The sequence below is a fragment of the Hippoglossus stenolepis genome, chromosome 13 (genome assembly GCF_022539355.2).
Source record: "Hippoglossus stenolepis isolate QCI-W04-F060 chromosome 13, HSTE1.2, whole genome shotgun sequence".
Lineage (NCBI taxonomy): Eukaryota > Metazoa > Chordata > Actinopteri > Pleuronectiformes > Pleuronectidae > Hippoglossus > Hippoglossus stenolepis.
In genome coordinates, this window is record NC_061495.1 from 24,721,242 (window position 1) to 24,741,829 (window position 20,588).

The 20,588-nt window shown below is 41.2% G+C and overlaps 3 long non-coding RNA genes across 6 annotated transcripts; all 3 read right to left on the reverse strand.

The window, feature by feature from the left end:
• Positions 1-9,696: 9,696 nt before the first annotated feature.
• LOC118103741 lies at positions 9,697-11,784 on the reverse strand. Its single transcript, XR_004694925.2, has 3 exons — positions 11,749-11,784; positions 11,263-11,406; positions 9,697-9,985 (listed from the first exon to the last, which is right to left on the reverse strand). It is a non-coding gene; the product is annotated as an uncharacterized LOC118103741 (long non-coding RNA).
• Positions 11,785-13,152: 1,368 nt separating this feature from the next.
• LOC118103738 lies at positions 13,153-15,749 on the reverse strand. Of its 4 annotated transcripts, none has more exons than XR_004694922.2 (6): positions 15,612-15,749; positions 15,339-15,515; positions 15,192-15,242; positions 14,314-14,624; positions 13,623-13,829; positions 13,153-13,416 (listed from the first exon to the last, which is right to left on the reverse strand). It is a non-coding gene; the product is annotated as an uncharacterized LOC118103738 (long non-coding RNA). The 4 variants fall into 4 exon arrangements; XR_004694920.2 differs by having other exon boundaries at positions 15,608-15,749; XR_004694921.2 differs by lacking the exon at positions 15,612-15,749 and having other exon boundaries at positions 14,314-14,402; positions 14,531-14,624; positions 15,339-15,601.
• Positions 15,750-15,921: 172 nt separating this feature from the next.
• Positions 15,922-17,069, reverse strand: LOC118103740. The gene is made up of 3 exons (XR_004694923.2): positions 16,999-17,069; positions 16,154-16,357; positions 15,922-15,997 (listed from the first exon to the last, which is right to left on the reverse strand). It is a non-coding gene; the product is annotated as an uncharacterized LOC118103740 (long non-coding RNA).
• Positions 17,070-20,588: the final 3,519 nt, after the last annotated feature.

A 20,588-nucleotide genomic window follows, 5' to 3' on the forward strand; every position in this document is an offset into this window, starting at 1 on the left:
TAAGTCTCCCTATTGAAACTCTCCTGGCTTCACCGAATTCCCTTGGCCTCTAGAAACTTCACCCCTCATCTTCCCTCTACCTGGAGATTAATGGACCACCAAAAAGAACACACATTTCCTTCACTTTACCTTTTCATTGGACCCTAACTCCCCTCTCCAACAAACACACACACACATCCTTCTTTACCAATCGAATTATGAACTGAATGGCATATTATATACAAACTGTTTTTCTCCTGAACACTCTCCCCACACACACAATCTCACACTTGATCTGAACTCGACCTATACTCATCATGAACTCTTAATGGAAGCTTCTTTCATATGTTTATTTAATGGACAGTTAATTGTTCTTATTTGGAAATGAATTTGTTTGCATCGATTACTGGATATTTTGGTCAAAATTAAATTTGGGCAATTTTGTTTTTTCCTTGTATATATTCTGTTGGCTGTTTTGCAGGTTTTGAGGTCAAAACGCTTTGCATATGCTCTGCAATATTCTAATGTTTTGTTTTGGACTGCTATTGTTAAATGTATTGATTTCTGAAAATGACTGGTAACCCTACATTTTGTGAGATATAACATCCACACTCGTGACAGTATGGCTAAACCACAGCCTTTCTCAGTGTCCCCCTCAGTTTCTCTTGAAATAGAACCTCCTGATGTAAATACCCCTACAAACAATTACGGTGCAAACAGTGCATTTAGTGCACATTTACAGACTTACTTCCCAACTCCATATCATCCTCAAGTACAGACATCTAATGTCTATGGCCGACCCATATCCTCTGCTCACATGGATAATGTGCATTCTGACAATCAGTCCCTTGCTTGGGAAGCTGAGGCTGTGCATTCTTCACCTGAAGGAAGTCTTTTGAAGAGCTTCCTCGCCATCTCAATGTGAACTTCCAAGAGTAATCTCTACTCCTGCTCGGGACCTCACTCAAATAGCAATGAAGACCCAAGAGGGTTGGGACAAAATGCATGAAGAAATGGAAGGACAAAATCTAGCCATCAAAGAGCTGACAGTGTGCCTGGAAAGACATAAAAACTCATCAAATGAACAAGTTAAAGATCTGGTAGCTCAAATAAGTGCAAATCATCGCCAGAGTTTTGAAAAAATTACATCCAACAAAGAAGTTATGGAAACTGAAATGGATAAGATAGTGAAGGGGGTCAAACTGATGCTGGAAGAGGAACTGACAAATTCTGAAACCTCCATTCTGTCAGGGACCCATTTTATGATAGAACAACTTCAAGTGGAGATTCAACAAGATCTCAAAAAGTTTCACACTGTTACTGAAGAAAGACTCTGCAAGTTATCAGAAAAGATTCAAGCAAGTAACAGTGAGCAAACTAACTTGACTACAAACCTTGGGAAAGTGGAGGTGGAAAGCAAAGAACGGTTACAAAGTCTTGAACAGAAAACTTCCTTTCTGAAAGAAAAGCTTGACTCTAATGGTAGAAGCCAAATCTACCCCATCTCCTTCAAGCTCTAGTGCTTATCCTTTGGATAAACAATCCTCAGCTGCAGCCACAACCTCAGCTATGATAAAAAGTGATCATATCAGGTTGACCTTTCCTACTTATCGTCACCCTCTTAAACTAATGGCCTAAGTCATTTTTTGACAAAAATGATTTTTTTGCCTAAATCATCTCCTCATGATGCTTGCCACCTCTGGTAAAATCGCCTCCATCCTCAGTTGAACAGATCATGCAATTCTACCCCTGTTGTATAATGGCCTATGTCAAGAGTGTGACTTAGGCCGTTTTATTTTGCCTAAGTCAAAAGACAATGTGACTTAGGCAATTTTACAAGCTTTTCAAGATGGCGGCTGCATCAAGAAGAATGAAAATCTACCTAGCCGCTGAAGTTATTTCCATGATTCAGGGCTCGTCCCCTATTGGTAAGTGATGAGGTTTACTATAATATAGTCTAGGCTATAAATTTTGCATAGTTATTTAGTCTTTTAGTCAGCAAAATAGCTAAGTCCATGAAGCTAGCATCCAAGGAGAAACGTCTCAAAGGAGAAACGTCTCAAAGGAATGTCATACAAGAGCAAAGGAAATAAGTTTAAAGGCTATGGGTCCTCCCTGCAACTCGAAGTTATGTCAGCGAGTCTCAACTCGAGACTGCCAAGTCATTACAGAAGAGCAGCGGCAGTGGATATTTCAGAAGATTTGGGCAATGAACACCTGGGAAGAACGTCGGTTATACGTCACCACTTTGGCCACCAAGGTTAAAATAAAGCAAAAGAAAGTTGCTGAGGGATCCCGACGCAATTCATCATTGTCCTACCAACTGAAGCTTCAAGATGGAACAAGTCTCAAAGTGTGCAAGGCACTTTTTTCCTCTACACTTGGTCTCCCTGAAAGAACCATTACACACTGGCTGAACAAAGTCACCATCGACCATGACGAACAAGCAGCAGCGCCGCCGTCTACATCTGGACCTAAGAGTGGCAATCATGCAAAGCTTGAAACCGATGTCAAGGATTTCCTTAAGGACTGGTTGAGGGACCTGCCCACTGTTGATTCACACTACTGCAGAAGCACAGAGACCTACAAAGACAAGAGGTTCCTTCAACCAGGCACAACCATCTCCCAACTACATCGGGAATATCAACAGGCAGCTGCAACTGCTGGAGTGAGGGCCGTTGGAATACGATATTTCACAGATATGTTCCATGAAGAGAAGTATTCCGTATTCATTCCGCGAAAAGATCAGTGTGATGTTTGTGTTTCATTCAAGCATGGGAATATCAGTAAGGCCGAATATGATGCACATGTCACCCAGAAAGATGAAGCGAGGCAAGAGAAATCCTGTGACAAGGATTCTGCGAATAATGAGAAGTCGGTTTGGACAATGGACTTGCAAGCTGTGCTGCTGTGTCCAAAAACCCAAGCCAGCAGCCTGTATTACAAAACGAAACTGCAGGTCCATAACTTTACCCTCTTCGACTTGAGATCAAAGGAAGGGTACTGCTACATTTGGGACGAATCGGAGGGCGACCTGAATAGCGAGGTATTTGCACAACTTCAATATCGCCATTTTGAAGGTGTGATCAAAGACCATCCAGAACTCAAGGAGATCATAGTGTGGAGCGACGGTTGCGGTTATCAGAACCGCAATGCATGTGTGGCGAATGCATTCTCTGAGCTTGCAAGGAAATATGGGGTACTAATAACACAGAAATACCTTGTTGCAGGGCACACACAAATGGAGTGTGACAGCATGCATAGTACTATTGAACGCAAAATAGTTACGGATATCTTCACCCCGAGAGACTATGTCATCATACTCCAGACTGCAAGAATCAGGCCATCACCTTACCATGTGAAGGTGCTCAAGCATGATGAGTTCCTGAAAATGAATGGATCTTACTTCATTAGCATCAGACCAGGCAAAAAAGCTGGAGATCTGACTGTGCATCACTTGCGGGCTCTTCAGTTTAGCAGTGAAGGCAAGGTCCATTTCAAGCTGTCCTTCTCGGAGGACTCTGCGTGGGAAGCACTGCCACAAAGGGTACAGGTGCCAAATGAGCCGATAGCATGGATAAGAATGTTTCCATGTGCTCTGCCAATCAAGGAGAGAAAGTTCCAGGACCTCCAGTCAATGAAACACGTCATGCCCGTTGAGTGTCATCACTTCTTTGACAATTTACCACATTAATAGGCATCAGTCAAGAACCCAGCAAAGAAGAGCTGGAGGGAGAAGTGAGGAGATGCATATGCCTCCTCAGCATTATGTTTAGTTAGTTTGTTAGTTATGCTTTATTGTTGACAGAGTTGAAGGTTTAAAATTGCTTAAGTCACAAAGGCATGTTCAAAAATTTGCCTAAGTCATTTATTCCTCTTACTGTACATAATTGACAGACATTGTCATTAGTGTGGCAATAGTCATCTATTGTCATAACCTTTTGGAGTGAAATTATTAATAAATATCATATATTCAATATTTGGTAAACATTTTTGTGTTTTCTGAAAAACCTGAAAAAATGACTTGGGCCATTAGTTTAAGAGGGTGACGTTATGAAACATCTAAGGATGACCCTGATCCCCTCACTTATTTGTCAAAATGCCATGACTTTCTTGCTCTGCATCCATTATCTAATGCTGAGATTCTGGCCACCTTCAGAACTGTACTCCATGGGACTGCTCGTGACTGGTGGGAAATTGCCCGATCAACGGTAACCACCTGGAGCCAGTTTGAAACTGTTTTTCTAGCAGCTTTCCTATCAGAAGATTATGAGGACGAGCTAGCTGAACATGTCAGAAGCAGAAGACAAGAGAAAGAAACCATCAGAGACTTTGCTTTCTCTTATAGAGCTCTCTGTAAAAGATGGAACCCCACTCTCACAGAGGCTAGTGTGATGGAAATCATCTTGAGATTTGAAATAATGAAATTCTCAGACTGGAGTTGCCTTTAAGTCTTTATAATAGTAAGCTCTGCAGAGGTTACACAACAAGCACGGGTGCTCAAAATGGAACTGGCCGCAAGTTCACAAAAGCCAGAACTTATACAAAGAGGCGTTTCATAAAACATAATATGAAAAAAGACATGAGATCATCATCTGTGTCTGTCCGTCCGCTGTAGCAGTTGGAAGAAAACATCACCAAATAAGGGCATGCACCCTGTTTATCAAGGTCACAGCAGTGAGACACCGCCAAATAAGGGTTCCATCCTGTCAGGTAGACAGTATCACAGCAGTGAGACACCTGGTCAGGGGGATTTCCAATACCTTAGACACTGGTCAGTGCAATTTTCCACTACACTTCCCCCTTTGATCATCAATAAAAATATGATCACTAACGAAAAAAATAATCAAGAAACATCATAATCAACATCATAATCATTGAAGAATATCGACGAGTCTTCAACCCACGCACTTTGCGTACGTACACCATGGAGAGGTTCTAGAACATCGATGCATGGCGGGGAGGTGCAATAATAGGTAGCCGCTGCTGTTTTTGTGGAAAGAAAAAAGTAATTTTCCTGTAATTGAGCAAGCATTTAAAATGAAAATGGAAGGAAATCAGGTCAAACAACATCATCATCTCATTAACCATTATCAAAATTTAACATACTGTATTGATTGGCAAAAGTAACTCATATTAAAATGTAATAAAACGTTAAATGTCAACATACAGTATATCTAAGGTTGAAAATATCGTCATCAGAACCATCTGTGCTGTCAGTGTCCAGGTAGGGAGGGATGGGGAATAAGTTACGGATCAAGGGGACCTGAATCACTTCTCTTGTGTCTAGTCAAATTTGCATGTGCTGGATGGTTCTGAGAGGACACCGTAGGAAAAGACAGTTCGTTAGATCATCAGAGACTTTTACAGGAGTGCATCTAGACAGAATAATGTGCAAAACAATAATAGAGGAGATCATGAGTAACACGTATAGCGAGCCTCTCAGGCCACACAACCCTGGATGTCCGTGGCCTGTGGCCTGTCCATGGTCTCAGTTGTCAGGCAGATTTCTTCTGTGTTGTGGCAGAACGCTCGTGTGGTTAATCATACAACACTCTCGGTGCTTCTCAACCTGTGGAAGTATCAGTGTGTGTGCTTTGAGTTGAAGGCGTCAGCTGGTCAGATGGAGCTGGTACTCATTTGCAGTGGCTGGCGTGGATCCAGGTGGCTCTTTCAGCAACTTTCACTGCTGTGTGGGTTGTGAGCAGTACCTGGTAGGGCCCTTGCCACCTGTTTCCTGATGTCTGAAAGAGAAGAAGTCAGGTTAGAGCAGTAGGACAACATATCATGATCACACAAGTCTGTGGATGGAAGCGGAGAAGACGGAGGATCCACACCAATGTGGGGTTCGTTTTCTCATCCTCATGTACATCAGCACCAGAGGCAGGACTTTTGTCGATGCAAGACCTGTGCCTTCACAGCACTTTGCAAGTTTAGTTTTGAGTGTGCCGTTCTCTCGTTCCACAGTTCCACCACTGGCTGGATGATATGCACAGTGTGTTCGCACATCCATAGTTAGATGAGAACCGAGTTGTTTGACAGCTTCGTTTACGAAGTGTCTGCCATTGTCACTGGAAATTCTGCTAGGAATTCCCCATCGTGGAATAATGTCTCTTAACAATGCAAAATGGCAGACAGAAGATCTGTGATGAGACAGTGGTGTGCTATCTTTTTACCAGAAGATGTGAGGAAGTTTCTGTGTTGCCAAAGGGCGCCAAAATCATGAGTTACACCGAACGCATATTTGGAGTCAGTGTCGACTGTGAGTGTTTTACCAGTAGCCAATTTGCATGCTTCCATGAGTGCAATGAGCTCTGCTGCCTGGGCTGAGAGGTGATGAGAAAGAGAACTCTAGAGGAGAACTTCGTTATCTGAACAAACAGAAAAACCAACACAGTACCAGAGACAGGGTCACGTGAGGCGGACCCATCGACATACAGAATCAAGTCAGAGTTAGAAAGAGGTTCGTCAGAGAGGTCAGGTCGTGGGAACACTGGACTTGAAGTTCAGCCACACAGTTGTGTTCTTCCCCGTCATCCGGAAGCGGAAGAAGCGTGGCTGGGTTCAAAGTTGAACAGCGTTTCACTGTGATGTTGGGCATGTCAAGAAGAACAGTGTGATACCGCAACCAGCGAGCAGCAGAGAGATTTGAGGTCTTCTGTTCTGTAAGAATGAGAGACACAGTATGAGGAACAAGGAGTGTCAAGTCAGAGTAACCTACTATGTCTCGTGAGGCAAGGACGGCTTTTTTCACAGGCGGCCACTGCACGCAAACAACGTGGAAGGCCAGCTGCCACCGGATCAAGTTCGGCGGAGAAGTAGGCGACAGGGCGATATTTGTCACCATGAGACTGAAGGAAGACGGAAGTCATGCAGCGGTCTCTCTCATCCACAGCCTGAACAAAAGGTTTGTCAGGGTTAGGGAGAGCAAGAGTGGGAGATTGCTGCAGCGTCTTCTTCAGTGTGACAAATGCCTCGTCTGCCTCTGGAGTCCAAACCACATGTTCGTGAGGAGTGAGTGATTTGCCATGGTACAGAGCACCTAAAGGGGCTTCAAGAAGAGCAAAGTCAGGAATGAACGTTCTACAATGAATGACATGAGTTGTTTCTTCGGCAAGGGTTTAGGCATGTTAACAATAGCTTCTACTCTCTTATCAGACAGGGATTTGCCATCTTTGGTGACGACATGACCCAGAAACGTGACAGTTTGTTGAAAAAAACTAGTTTGCTGAGGCTGATTTTATGGCCCTCACGAGCCAGATGTCTCAGCAAAGCGATCGTATTTGTTTCACATTGCTCCTGTGTGGGACTGGCAACTAGTAGATCATCAACATACTGCAAGAGAACTGAACCCGGAATGAGGATGAGGGGTTCAAGACTGTTCCTGAGAGCCTGATTGTATAATGATGGAGATTCACAGTAGCCTTGACATAGGCGTGTGAACGTGTAGGCCTTGTTTTCTAAATTAAAAGCTAACCAGTACTGGCTGTCTCTGTGGACAGGAACACTAACAAAAAAGCATTGGATAAGTCTACAACCGAAAACCACCCTGCATTAGACGTAATTTGGGAAAGCAGCATGTATGGGTCGGGAACAATATGCTATCGAGCAATTACAGCATCATTCACAGCCTTCAGATCCTGCACAAACCGCCACTCAGTAGGTTGACCTTTGTCTCTGATCTTCTTAACTGGGAACAGTGGAGTGCGGACCGATGAATCAGGGCAGGGGACAATTACACCAGCCTGCAAAAAGGATTCAAAAACAGGACATATCCCCTCCACTGCTTTCTGTCTGAGTGGATATTGTTGTTTACATGGCCTATAATCAGATTTTGGAGTGATTTTGCCCACATTATATTTGTCCTTTGCCCACAGTGTTTCAGGCCAACCCAGTCTCATCAGAAAACGTACACCACCTACGTTGGTCCACTTGGAAAAACGTAGTATTCTCACAATTTGGCCTCTCAGATTGTGAGATACCTACGTTTTTGTCTGCCCATTGTTTTGCATTGGCCTGTGCCCACGTCACGTGACTCTCAAGATCCCGTCTGCGAAAACGAAAACATGGCGGACATTCCTTGTATTTTCAGATAAAAATGTCATTTTATAATATAGTTTGGGCATTAAAATACATTCTGACACCATTTCTTGAGAAATATGCTCTTTGCTTCCACAATCTTCAGCCAGTTCATGCTTACGATCTATATTTTATTAGTTATCACGAATATTTTTCAGATCTCGCCAGAAAAATCGTAGTAATGTAACGCTTTTATCGCTGCTATGGTGGTTGCTGTGAACGCTGCCATGCCGTAAACCACGTCGAGCGGTGCTGTTTGAATCATCGTCCGTGCGTTGCGCTGTTCAGTGAGCGTGAACGTTATTCACGTTATTTGATATTAATATTTGATGATAGATTACACCTCTAATTCGAAGGATCTAAGAAGTCCCCGCAACTACATTCATACCGAGGCGGGCCCGAGTGCGCATGCGTGAGTGGACCTGTCATCTTGGACGGCTTAGTATAGCGAGTGCACATTTTTACAGTATATATGCCTATTGTGTATTTGATACGGATATGGACTGATGATGAACATTAAGATTATTTTTCGTATATCATTAATACATTTTTTATCTTTACTTTTTTCTTATAACTTTGTATTTGTATTTCTGCTATGTAAAGAGTTGTTTGTACATACTGTTAATCTTCATGTGCTCTGTATAGCGATGAATAATAACAAATCTGCTGTCTACTTGAATTTTAATTTTTTTATTTTGTATTACTGTATAGAGATGATAGGCATACTGTATAAGGCAAGGGCTAAATCAATTATATAATTTATATATAAAATTCAGCAAACAATTCCAGCAGCAAATGGTTTCAGCAGTTCACACAAGGCGTTGGGGTTTGAAGGGTTTTTAATGTACCATACATACAAAACAAATTTGACTACATTCCTAAAATATAAATTAACAGTAAGCTAAAGAAACAGCAAGATAGTCTTTTCAATAAAACAAATACAAATAATAGTAATATTACATTATTAATATATACTGTATATACAGTATATATATTGTATATACAGTATATATACTGTATATATATTGACATGCTCTGTTGTAATACATCTATCTATCTATCTATGTGTATATATATATGTGTATATATATATATATATATAAGTAATATTAACAAAAACTTCTTGAAAAATAAACACTTAACATTGAACCTTTTATGTCACATTTGTGTGTGTGTATGCGTTTGTGTATATTCATGTTGTGTGTATGTATGTCAACTCCCGGTGTTCTCCTTTGGCACACACTGCAAGCGCCATGTCTTCCCACTGTAATTAACCAAGAATTTTTTTTACATTAGCATTGAATGGAATTCAAAACTTGACAAGGAAGAAGGGCAACGAGACACAGCGAGCTATAAATGCCATATGCATTTAACATGCACACAGTAAGCTGATTAGTGTAAATGACCTGATTATTGTAATAGTCAATTGTAATAGTAATAGTCAATTGTCAAGACAATAGTTTATTTTTCAAATAAATAAATAGCACCACATTAGCAGCAACAATTTACATAAAAGTAAAGAAATGCATAATGTTATATAAGAAAAACTAACGATATATAATACTAATTTCTTAATTGTAATATTGCAGTTAACATTAAGTAATTTTAGGGACAATCAAATCCAATTAAGAGACATTGTACATACCACATGGAACAGGGCTCCCGCTCCACCAGTTCCATTACGTTCCCCTGAAACACATTAAAACATGTTTACCATTAAAAGCAAACCTATGGTCAGATGACTTTACAGTTTGAAGTTGTGGTGATTGTAAATCCAGTTAGTATCTCTGTAGTACAACATTTTTTTGTATATTACAACTAAATTTTTTGACCTCAAATTACAACAAATAAAACCTTCAACCTTTTGCTTTTCAGTACCTTCTTCACCGGGTAATACTTCTCTCCTCCAGTGATTGAATGGTTGCTTCTGAAAGAGCAAAACAAGAGTACACTTACTCTCAATCTGACCTCATATATTTTAATATTAGCATTGTTGCACAATTTGATAATCAATTGTCAGTGAACATCCTAATACTCCTACCAGAGCTATGCATTTAGCACATGCATCATGGAGATCATGGGAACCTACTGGAAATGCTAAAAAACTGGGTGTGTCAATCTAGGGCTGCAACAACTAATCGATTAACAGTCGACTTCCACTCCAACAAAAAACAATAGTGTTTGGGGTTCCACAGGGTTCCTTCCTGTGCACTTTTAACTTGACATGATTCCCCTTGGCTTTATCATCAGCAAAAATAACATGATTACGTTGATGACGAGCAACATTTCATCTTATTATCCGCTGATGACTTCAAACCCATTAACTATTCAGCTGGTTGGAAAGAAATAACCACTAGATGGCAGCAAACCTTATTTGGCTTTAGAACAGGGAAAAAAACAGATCATGCTTATGGGTTTTAAATCATAGACACTAGGGCTGTACAAGATATCTAAAAATTACGGTCATCGCAATATCAACATGGGCGATGTACATATCACAAAAGACTGCTTGGACTGCGATAAATGGTGTTCAATGTGCCATGTATTCACGCTCTGCATGTCAATATATTTGGCCAATTAGATGGAGCCCTGCTGCCCTAGATAATAAATTAAAGATATTCAGTTCATTGTGCGCCGGCTCTGTCAAATTTCGTACTGCCTCCTTAAAAAATTGTTAGTAATCACGCTTGTCCCGGGCCAAATTGATGTCTATAAATGGATGATTATATAAAAGAATTGCACAGCTTCTTTAATATAGTCCCAGAATCTGAGGGAAAGGTAACGGCGCACAAACACAGACTCCGCTGCTCACTTTTCTCACTTTAGTCGCCCCACGACATATGTTTGTGAGTCCAAATCCACTAAAAATATGTGAAAAGATAAAAAATCTAAAGAGTAAACATGAATGATGAGCTCAGTTTTAGGGATCATATCCATTCACACACTCAGATATATATATATGAATATAATACTCCAATTTATTACCACAATATCACAACTCTAGCAAAACAAATTCACATTTACATAATGTGATGTAGTGTCATGACAATTGTAGAAACAAAGTTCACAAACATCAGTCATCTTTAGGAAGATTTCAAAGGTTAGTTACTCTGACCTACATGTATGTATTATTTACTTGTGTAACACCTTAGTAAAAATACAACGTTATTGTGTTCGTTTTCTAAAAATGTCACCACAACATACCCTGATTCAACATGGCACTGGGAGGCTGCATGTCAGGACTGGTGGAGGGTTGGTTGAGAGGACAAGCGGCCAGTTGGCTGATGGGTGGCTGGTTGGCAGGGATGATGGAGGGTTGGTGAGTGGAGGGATGCTGGTTACTCCAACCTCAATGGAACAAAAACACAATAACAGAGTAATGTTTTGTGGTGCATACTAGCATATTCATTATTTTCAATACAGATAAATAAAATACATCCATACAACTTAATTTGATCTATGCTTTAAATGTGGTGTTTATGACTTTTGCAGTAGACTGAGCTATATGTTGAGATTTCACATTCAAGTTAGTATACACATACACACTACACTATACTATACATTCCTAATGTTTCACACCAAACTGAAACATTAGGAACCAATATAAACTCTGCTCCATGGTAATTATTAACAAATGCCTAATACTTTTCAATACTGAAATATTAAAATTCATAATTGCTCGTCCCATACCTGTCCAGGAGCATCAGCTGTTGTGGAGAGTGTCAGGATTCCCGCGATGATGACAATGCCCGCTACTCTGGTTCTGATTGGCTAACCCTGACCCTAACTCTGACGGTCCTCATTCCTAAACACCAATACATAGCTCTGGCGCCAATCAGGATTACTAGCCAATCAGAGGGAGAGTAGGGGGTGATGACTTCGTCATCCCACAGGCCCCCCCCACCACCACCACCATCCCTAACTTGCAGCCACCCCTCCCCCACACACACTGTGTACATACTCTCTGGACTACTTATGTATTCTCTCACAACAATATTTATACTTGTGTCCATATATTATGTCCATATACTTACACCAATACTCTTCTGCATGATATATTTTGAATACTTCTGAACATTTTTATGTGTTCATACTGTATGTATCTTAGTGTATTCATTTTCTACTTTCACTACCAATGACATTGACTCTGTATAAATCTATGGTATCCATCTGACTTGATACATATATCTGCATTCAATTTGGGCAAGTGTAGACCTAATTTTCCTTGTGAAACACTTTTCATATCACAGTCTTCCCTTTGATTTTTAACATTGCTACTCCTTCCCCTAGACCCCAATGCAGCATGGTCCCTGGTTTTCAGGATTACAGTATAGAGTACCTAGTGGGTGCATGTTTTAAGAGGACCCAAATATGAACTACTAAGACGTCACATTGTTTCTCTTGAGCTCATGGAAATGACCTTCACCTTCCACCTACTGTCACCTGAACCATACCGTACTGGGTGTGATTTGAGGTTTTGACTGTTCATACCTGGACTATATCTTCACTCCAAGTGGTGGGACAGCCTCACACTTGGATGTAAACCAATTTTAGAACATATTTGCTTATACTGGAGATCTTTTAAAGTAATGTCCCAGAAATGATTTCTGATAGAAACCCCTGCCTCATTACCGCTTACCAGCTACTGATTTAAAGTGAAACATCTATTGCTGTACTGCTGTGTTCATTTCTTTGATGTTAAGAATGTTTCTCATATGACCTTATCAGATTGCATTGTGAAACATCTGGGTCACCTAATTTTAGTGTAAACAAGAGGGTGGACTCTGACTTATGACTGGATGTATTTAGCACTGATACACAAGCTTGATGTTACACATCTTAAACAATATGATATGGGCGCCAGACCTGTGCTTTGCTGTGACTATAAATGACTGAAACCTCAGATAAAGAAAGTAATTTTCTGACTTCAGTAGCTGAGGTACTCTCTACAGAATGTAATGTGCCCATTCTACTTCAAATCCATTTGATCCTTTTGTGTTTATTTTGCTTAAAGCAGAGCATTCACTGCTTTAACTCAATCAGCATCTTATCTGCCAATAACATGGTGTAGAAGTGCAAGGAAATCCCAATATGTTATGATCAATGTCATTTATTATGCACAAAAATTACATTAAGGCAGTTGCTGGAAATGATATGATCAACAATTCTCATGCAAAAAAATACAAAAATAGTGTTTGGGAGAGGGGGTTTCAGAGGGAGGGGGCAGCTATGGAGAAAGTTCTGTCACTCCAGGTTTGCTGCTTGGTGTGATGGAGACAGGAGGTTAACATCAGGAGCGGAGGCTGCAGGAGGGAGTGTGGAGCTGGAGCACAGTGGTACAGCTTCACTTGAGAAGAACTGAAGGACACAAACAAACCATAGTGTTAAATTCTGAAGATGGTTCCCTCTGATTGTTTTTTTTTTTAAAGATAAACGTCAGACAGGCCACTAAACACTAAATATGCTAAAGCTAACAGCTACCCAACACAAAGCTAAGGCCTTCCTAAGGCTGCCAGGGAGTAGCAACAGTAGCAGTGCAGCAACAGAGTTATTCACACGTTTACCTAATCACAGCACTCGCAGTTCTTGAGCAGCGAAGAAGTAACTCTCCATGTTTTCCTCTTCAGAGGAGGAGTCATCCAAAGACATTGTTGCCGTTCCAGAATATGTCGGACCCACTGCAGCCTGCTGAGCTTGAACTTTGTGCAATCTTCTCTTGAGCACGCAGAGTAGACCCTCATGTCCCGTCTCCGTAAATGCCTCAGTACTGCCTGAGAATATATGATAAAAAACAAAACGTTTTAATAGTGCGTTTGTGTGTATGTATATATACACACATACAAGGCTTTCTTTTCTACAGAAATCTTTTTCCTGAGTTGATGTCTCTGCTTATTGCCATCTAGAATGTGAAACCAAACACTAACATTTTAATGCCTCTGCAATAGCCAGTTGCCGGAGGCATAACTGTATGTTTTCGGGTTGTCCATCTGACTATTTGCCTTAAAGTCAAAAGGTCAAGGCCACAATGACCTCATCTTACGGTTTCAGTTGTCGAGGTTACAGTGACATTTATATGAGAAAAGGTATGTAGAGATATGTACACAGAAACTGCAATGGTTAGCGGAGTCATACTAGTTTGTTTTTTTTTATAAATGGGTTAGCTATTTTTACAATCTACAAATAGTAATCAATACATTTTGTCACAGTATGTTACACAAAGAAATTGGCATTAAAGTTGGCATCTTGTTGTCTCACCAGCCTGATGATACAGCTGAAATCTTTGCTGCCTAATGCTCAAATAGAGTCCTCAATGGCGTTCTGTAAGTCATTTTGATTGGTTGGTCCTTGTGAAGAGGAGAATAAAATGAATTAGTGCCAATATCAGTTTACAATCAAACCTTTTTGTGTAGACCTTGTGTAAACAGAGTCAAAGGACATTGTGCAACAATGACATACATTTTTTCCACAGTACCTGTCGTCCACTGCTGAACATCTGACACCCATTACTGGACTGTGTCTTCCTGTGGTGATGTGAGTGGTGATGTTCTCAGGGTCCTTTGCACAGTCTGTCAAAACAAAATCAGAGTTACAAAATGTTAATGCTGCACAACCCTTTGCAGATACGGCTAGTATTTGCACACCACATCAGAGCAAAACAAAACTGCAGTCTGTGAAGCAAGCAGTTTTTGTAGATATAAGGGAAGTGCAAATATTTCTGCACGGAACATATTCAGTCCCTTAAGCAAAAAAACAATGGCCGACAGCAACCTCAACGCCTTCGTCTACTTACAGACTAGTGAGTCTCGTGCTGCCGCCCACTGACCGATACATCGCTCTTTTCTAAAACTAATGAAGGCAAATTCACACATGTAGACAGAAATAAACAGTATAAATTAAAAAGGTGTAAATATTGCTAACATGATGTTTGATGGGGTCATCATTATACATAACAGAGGAAAACTTTGCACATCTATTTTGTGAGACAGGCGACAGGTGCGTAGGAGAAGGATAAATTCAGAAGGTGGTGGGGTTTTTGTTTTCTACTTTCCAAACATCATTATTCATAAATAAAATTGGTAGGGTACAAGAAAACGTTGCGTCGTAAAATAAGGGACAATGTAATATAACTTTACGTGGTTTGTCGTCTCATGGATGTAGTCAACCAAGGAAGACACCTCAGAATCCTTGGCCAGAACAACAAAAAATCAATCAAGTCTCAAACATATAAAAATATATACATATTTACAAATGTACTGTTTATGGCACTCTAAATTTTTTACCCTGGTTGGCTCTTAAAGCCGTATAGTTTACGGATCCCATCCACTGCAAAAGCCAACATGGAGGGTGTGCACGCAGGGCACTGAATGCTGCACCTGAGACAGCCTCTCAACTTCAAATTTGGCATAGGTCTATTCCAGTAATGCATTCTGCATGGTATCCCCACATATCTTAATCTGCTAGAAAAAGACAAAAATCCAACACTATATTATAGTAAATATATGGGAAACATATTGCAAGCAGTGGGTAATTAGTTCCATTTTATACTCACCGACCTAAGACTTTTGTGCGAAGTTCAGGCATGCTAACAAAAGCTTGCCGTGACATTCCCAGAGCCGCAATCTTGAGATCCTCATATTTAGTGAACCAATCCACTGCATACAAGGTTTTAAAATTGACAGTTGCTGGCCAGTACCCACTTTCAACTAGATCAGCAATGTCCACTGAAAAAGTCTTTGAGTGTATCGCCCTGAAATTCAAAGACAAAAAGCAATTATTTCAATGCACAAGCAATCTTAAATGACATTACTGCATACATTTTTTTCCCCAAAAAACATTTAGATTCCTTCCAATCAAATTGACTTGCCTTCCTGTGGAAAAAGTTGTTTTCCCAGTTGAACAATCACAGCAGGGAAGCATGCTTGGTCAAAAATCAACCATTCTAGGAAGCAAGGGAAAAATAACGTTAGTCAGCGGAGGTATTCTTTCAGTGTGATATTAACTTATATTTCACCCAGCGTACTTTGGGGATTTAATAAAAAAATTATATTTAGTATATTATATAAAATGGTGTTTGTGGTATGTAACTTAAAAGTACCTCTTTAAGGGTAGGAGAATTTCTCTCCCTCATCTTCCTCGATGTATGTGGATGGTGGCAGTGGCTTAAACCCGGCTTCTGTTTCTCTCCAGGTCTCCTTCTCTTTGGGAGAGGCTGCCCTTCCTGTTCCTCATCAAGCCAAACAAACTGTTCGGTCCCAGTTTTTGACGTTGCTGAAACTCCTGTAGCTTCACTTGGATCCTCCTTGATTAAAAAACAGAACATACCAATTGTTACTTAAATTGTATCGCAACGCCCGAACATCTTGTTTTGAAAACATTATTGTCATATTGCATACTATAAATTAAACCAAATTGATCTGATATTGTGGAGTAATGGTAGACAAATACATCCCTTGTTAATCTAAAGCATTCATAAATCAAAGTTCAATCATAAACCATCCTTAATTTGAAAGACGAAATCAAACTATCACACTCCAAAAATAGGGAAGCTCTCAAAACTTAGAATGAATGTATAGTGAAGGCCCCACAATGGGCCTTTCACCCTGCACCCTACACTGTATCGTGTAGAACTATTTTATGGGCTGATTCGTGGTTTCTGTTACTTTCCTTATACCATTACATGATCTGTTTATGTTTATATTTATATTGTAGCGTCCCTCAATGATGAGCTATGCGTCTGGAACTGGTCTCACCAACCATGTATTCACATCCCAGGTAACACAGGCTACAATGGGCCGTAGCCTGAGTACAAACAATAGAATATTAGCAAATGAATAGCATCCATTGTCTGTATCGACAGACTCCACATTCGCTGTGTCAGCACTCGGACTGTAAACCCAGATCGTTACAATATTTAAAAACAAAACAAAATAAACTACTTACCTGACAGAAGGATTATAACATCGTCGTCTTCCAAGCGCTCCATGTTTATGACGTAGCTTTGTGTTAAATGGACCGTAAAAAATTATTTACGACAGTCACACGACAGGTCCGCTCACGCATGCGCACTCGGGCCCGCCTCGGTATGAATGTAGTTGCGGGGACTTCTTAGATCCTTCGAATTAGAGGTGTAATCTATCATCAAATGTTAATATCAAATAACGTGAATAACGTTCACGCTCACTGAACGACGCAACGCACGGACGATGATTCAAACAGCACGCTACGACGTGGTTTACGGCATGGCAGCGTTCACAGCAACCACCATAGCAACGATAAAAACGTTACATTACTACGATTTTTCTGGCGAGATCTGAAAAATATTCGTGATAACTAATAAAATATAGATCGTAAGCATGAACTGGCTGAAGATTGTGGAAGCAAAGAGCATATTTCTCGCTAGAAATGGTGTCAGAATGTATTTTAATGCCCAAACTATATTATAAAATGACATTTTTATCTGAAAATACAAGGAATGTCCGCCATGTTTTCGTTTTCGCAGACGGGATCTTGAGAGTCACGTGACATGGGCACAGGCCAATGCAAAACAATGGGCAGACAAAAACGTAGGTATCTCACAATCTGAGAGGCCAAATTGTGAGAATACTACGTTTTTCCAAGTGGACCAACGTAGGTGGTGTACGTTTTCTGATGAGACTGGGTTGTTCAGGCAGATCTGAAAATAAAGGAGAAAACATCAGAGGGGCTGGACAACATTGCATAAGAATGAAGGTGATTTTCAGTCACAACAAATGAGCGTGTGGCTGGAGAACAGAAGGTTGGAGACATTTTTAGATCAAATGCACTCAGACTGGGTGAATACATTACGTCAGGCGTGGTTGTGGGTTGCCAATCAACGGCAGCCTGGCATGATCTGACAAATGGGCCTAAGTCTTGCCACTGGTCATCATGGGACTTGGAGAGCGAGATGTGAGGGCTGGAATTCGAGACGCGAAACAGTGCCATCTGCTGGTCAGTGAGTGAGACAGAAGCTGCACTTCTGGAACCAGACCAAAAAATATTGGACACTTTCAGAGAATCATCAGGAAAAGGCAAAAACAGAGATTCATAAACGTGATCTGCTGTGTCTGTCACATGTGAAGTGCAATGCAGTGAATCAGTGTGCATAAAAATCAGAAAAAGGGTGTCGAGAGACCCTGACCTGGAGAGCAGATCAGTGGAGGCATTTATAGGAAGTTGCCACTGATATACAAGCAGCTGCTCATGTGTGGTCTGTGACATTGTGAAGGGGGGTGAAGAAGAATTGTGCCTAACTGTCACTCCATCAGGGGAGGATACTAAATTGAGGCCTAACACAATCATCACATCTCTTCCTAATAGATTAATTGGGCAACAGGGAGACCACAGAAAATCATGTTCAAACCTTATGGGATGTTTGTCAAACCGAGCGGCACATTTGAGAGGTTTTGTGAAATTTTATTTTACAGTGGCACCGCTGGCACCTTGAGAGAATATAAAGTGACCACTCATCTCAGGAGATGTGGGCAAATCTGACATCCTAACCACAGAATAACCTGCACCAGAGTCGACCATGAAATTAAGTTTGTGACCGTTTACACACAGTTCGAGTTGAGGAATTTTCTTAAAAGCATCACTATTGTACTTAACATAAGAACCACAAAGTTGTGTTTGCTCTGGTGTGTGTGTGTGTGTGCGGTTAGTTTAGCAAGCGATTTCTTCATTGCTTTAGCTTCTGTGTGTGTGTGTGTGTGTGGTTCACTTCCCTTTCTCTGATCCTCGGCGGGTAGATGGGTCATCTCCCCCCCGTCTGCCCCCTCCTCACTTTCTGTAGTTCAGTCAGCAGTGAAAGTTCTTGTCTCCCCCTCCTCTCGCTGCTGGGGGCAGTCCCTTGCCCAGTGTACAGAGAAGCCTCGCCCACGGCCACGTCCGCGCCCCCCTCTTCCTGGTACAGTGAAGTTGGCTCCGCTCTCAGCGTTATCTTGTCTGCGTGGCCTTGACAGGGCAGACACAGCCTGCATCATGGTTAGCTGTGCTTTCTGGAGTTGTTGATTCTTTTTCTGCTGAGTTTTGTCTTTGGTTTCTTTGTGTTGACGTTCAGCATGTTCAGCATGACATCTGACCTCTGTCAAGCGAGCATCCTCAAGCCCAATGCAGGTGTGGCCTGCATCTGCCCGTAGTGGGGGGAGCAGACCATTCAGGAAGGCCTGTTTCAGATGTGTTTCATAAGCCCCTGGCTCGTTGCCAAGGGTGTCAGGTATGGGGATGCCTCTGTGTTGATTAAACAGGACGGTCAGACGTGTGAGGAAATCGCCTACGGTTTCGCCTGGTTGTTGTTTGCACCCTGTTATTTTGGACATGTCAATTTTATTGGGGAAGGCGGTCCTCAGGGCGTTAAGGAGTGTGTTGAGAACGTTGACGTATGTTGCATTAACCGCATCATCCCAGTCTGGTGAAGTCAGACGGAGGTCTCCCCCACAGTGCGGACATATCTTTGCAAAGTCAGTGGGGCCTAAAGATGAGGAAGAGGTGGCGTCATCATTCAGTCCTCCCGCTGTCCCGTCTCCATAGACTGGGAGAGTGGTGGGTGGAGTCTGAGATGGGCCTGATCGTTGATTGGTGGAGTCTGGTCTCTGCACATCATATGGAGGAGGGTTTTGTCGTAGGTGAGGAGGAAGGCAGGTGTCGAGGCGAGGGCTGCCACACCCTGTAATGGAGAATACAGAGATCTATATGATTTCTTTTCAACTTTCTCAGTTTCCTTCTTATCAACCTTAGCCATCTGTTTAAATGTTTGTTTTCTGTCCCTACACTCTGCCTCTTTTTCCCACTTTTCAAGACACTTTCTTATTCACTTCTGTCTTTCCACATTGTAACCTTGATTTATTTATTTTTTCTCTTTTTTAAAAAAAAAATTTTTTATTGCTTTTTAATTCTTCCTCTTTCTCGAGGAGTTTCTCTCTTAAAAGTTAAATTTTTTGACAATGAATGACCCGTTATGAGGAAAAGCAAAGTCTCTGGACCATATTGGAAGAAAATGTCACACTTTCCCGTCCCCACTCTTGCAACCATAAAGCCCACCATTTGGACTTTCTGGGTTCTGAAGTCCCTTACTTCCCTTGTTACCCATCCTTATCAATTAAGTGTATGAAATCGTGCACACCTACAATTTCCCTTGAACACTCAATTTAAGACGTGGACGTCTCCACGAATCCTTGTTTCTTTCTCCGGCAAAACAGGAAAAATGCCATCAACTAGGATGATTGCCACAAGGACGAGTCAGATTAACATCATTAATCCACAATAATCCAGAGAGAATGACTAATACACCCGTTCCAAATAAAACCCTTTAAAGGTATTATTTCTTATGTTTGATTTTGTATTTGAGAAATCATCTAAACAGTCATGAAAATCAGAATTTCAACATATCACCAGATATAAGATGACCAAAGAGAGGTCTTTGGATCCCTGTGAAGAAGGTCCGGAACCCAAGTTATTTCGGCCCTCTCTTCTCTTCACTGTTGGAGGTAGAGGCAGAAGATTTTCTCTCCCGG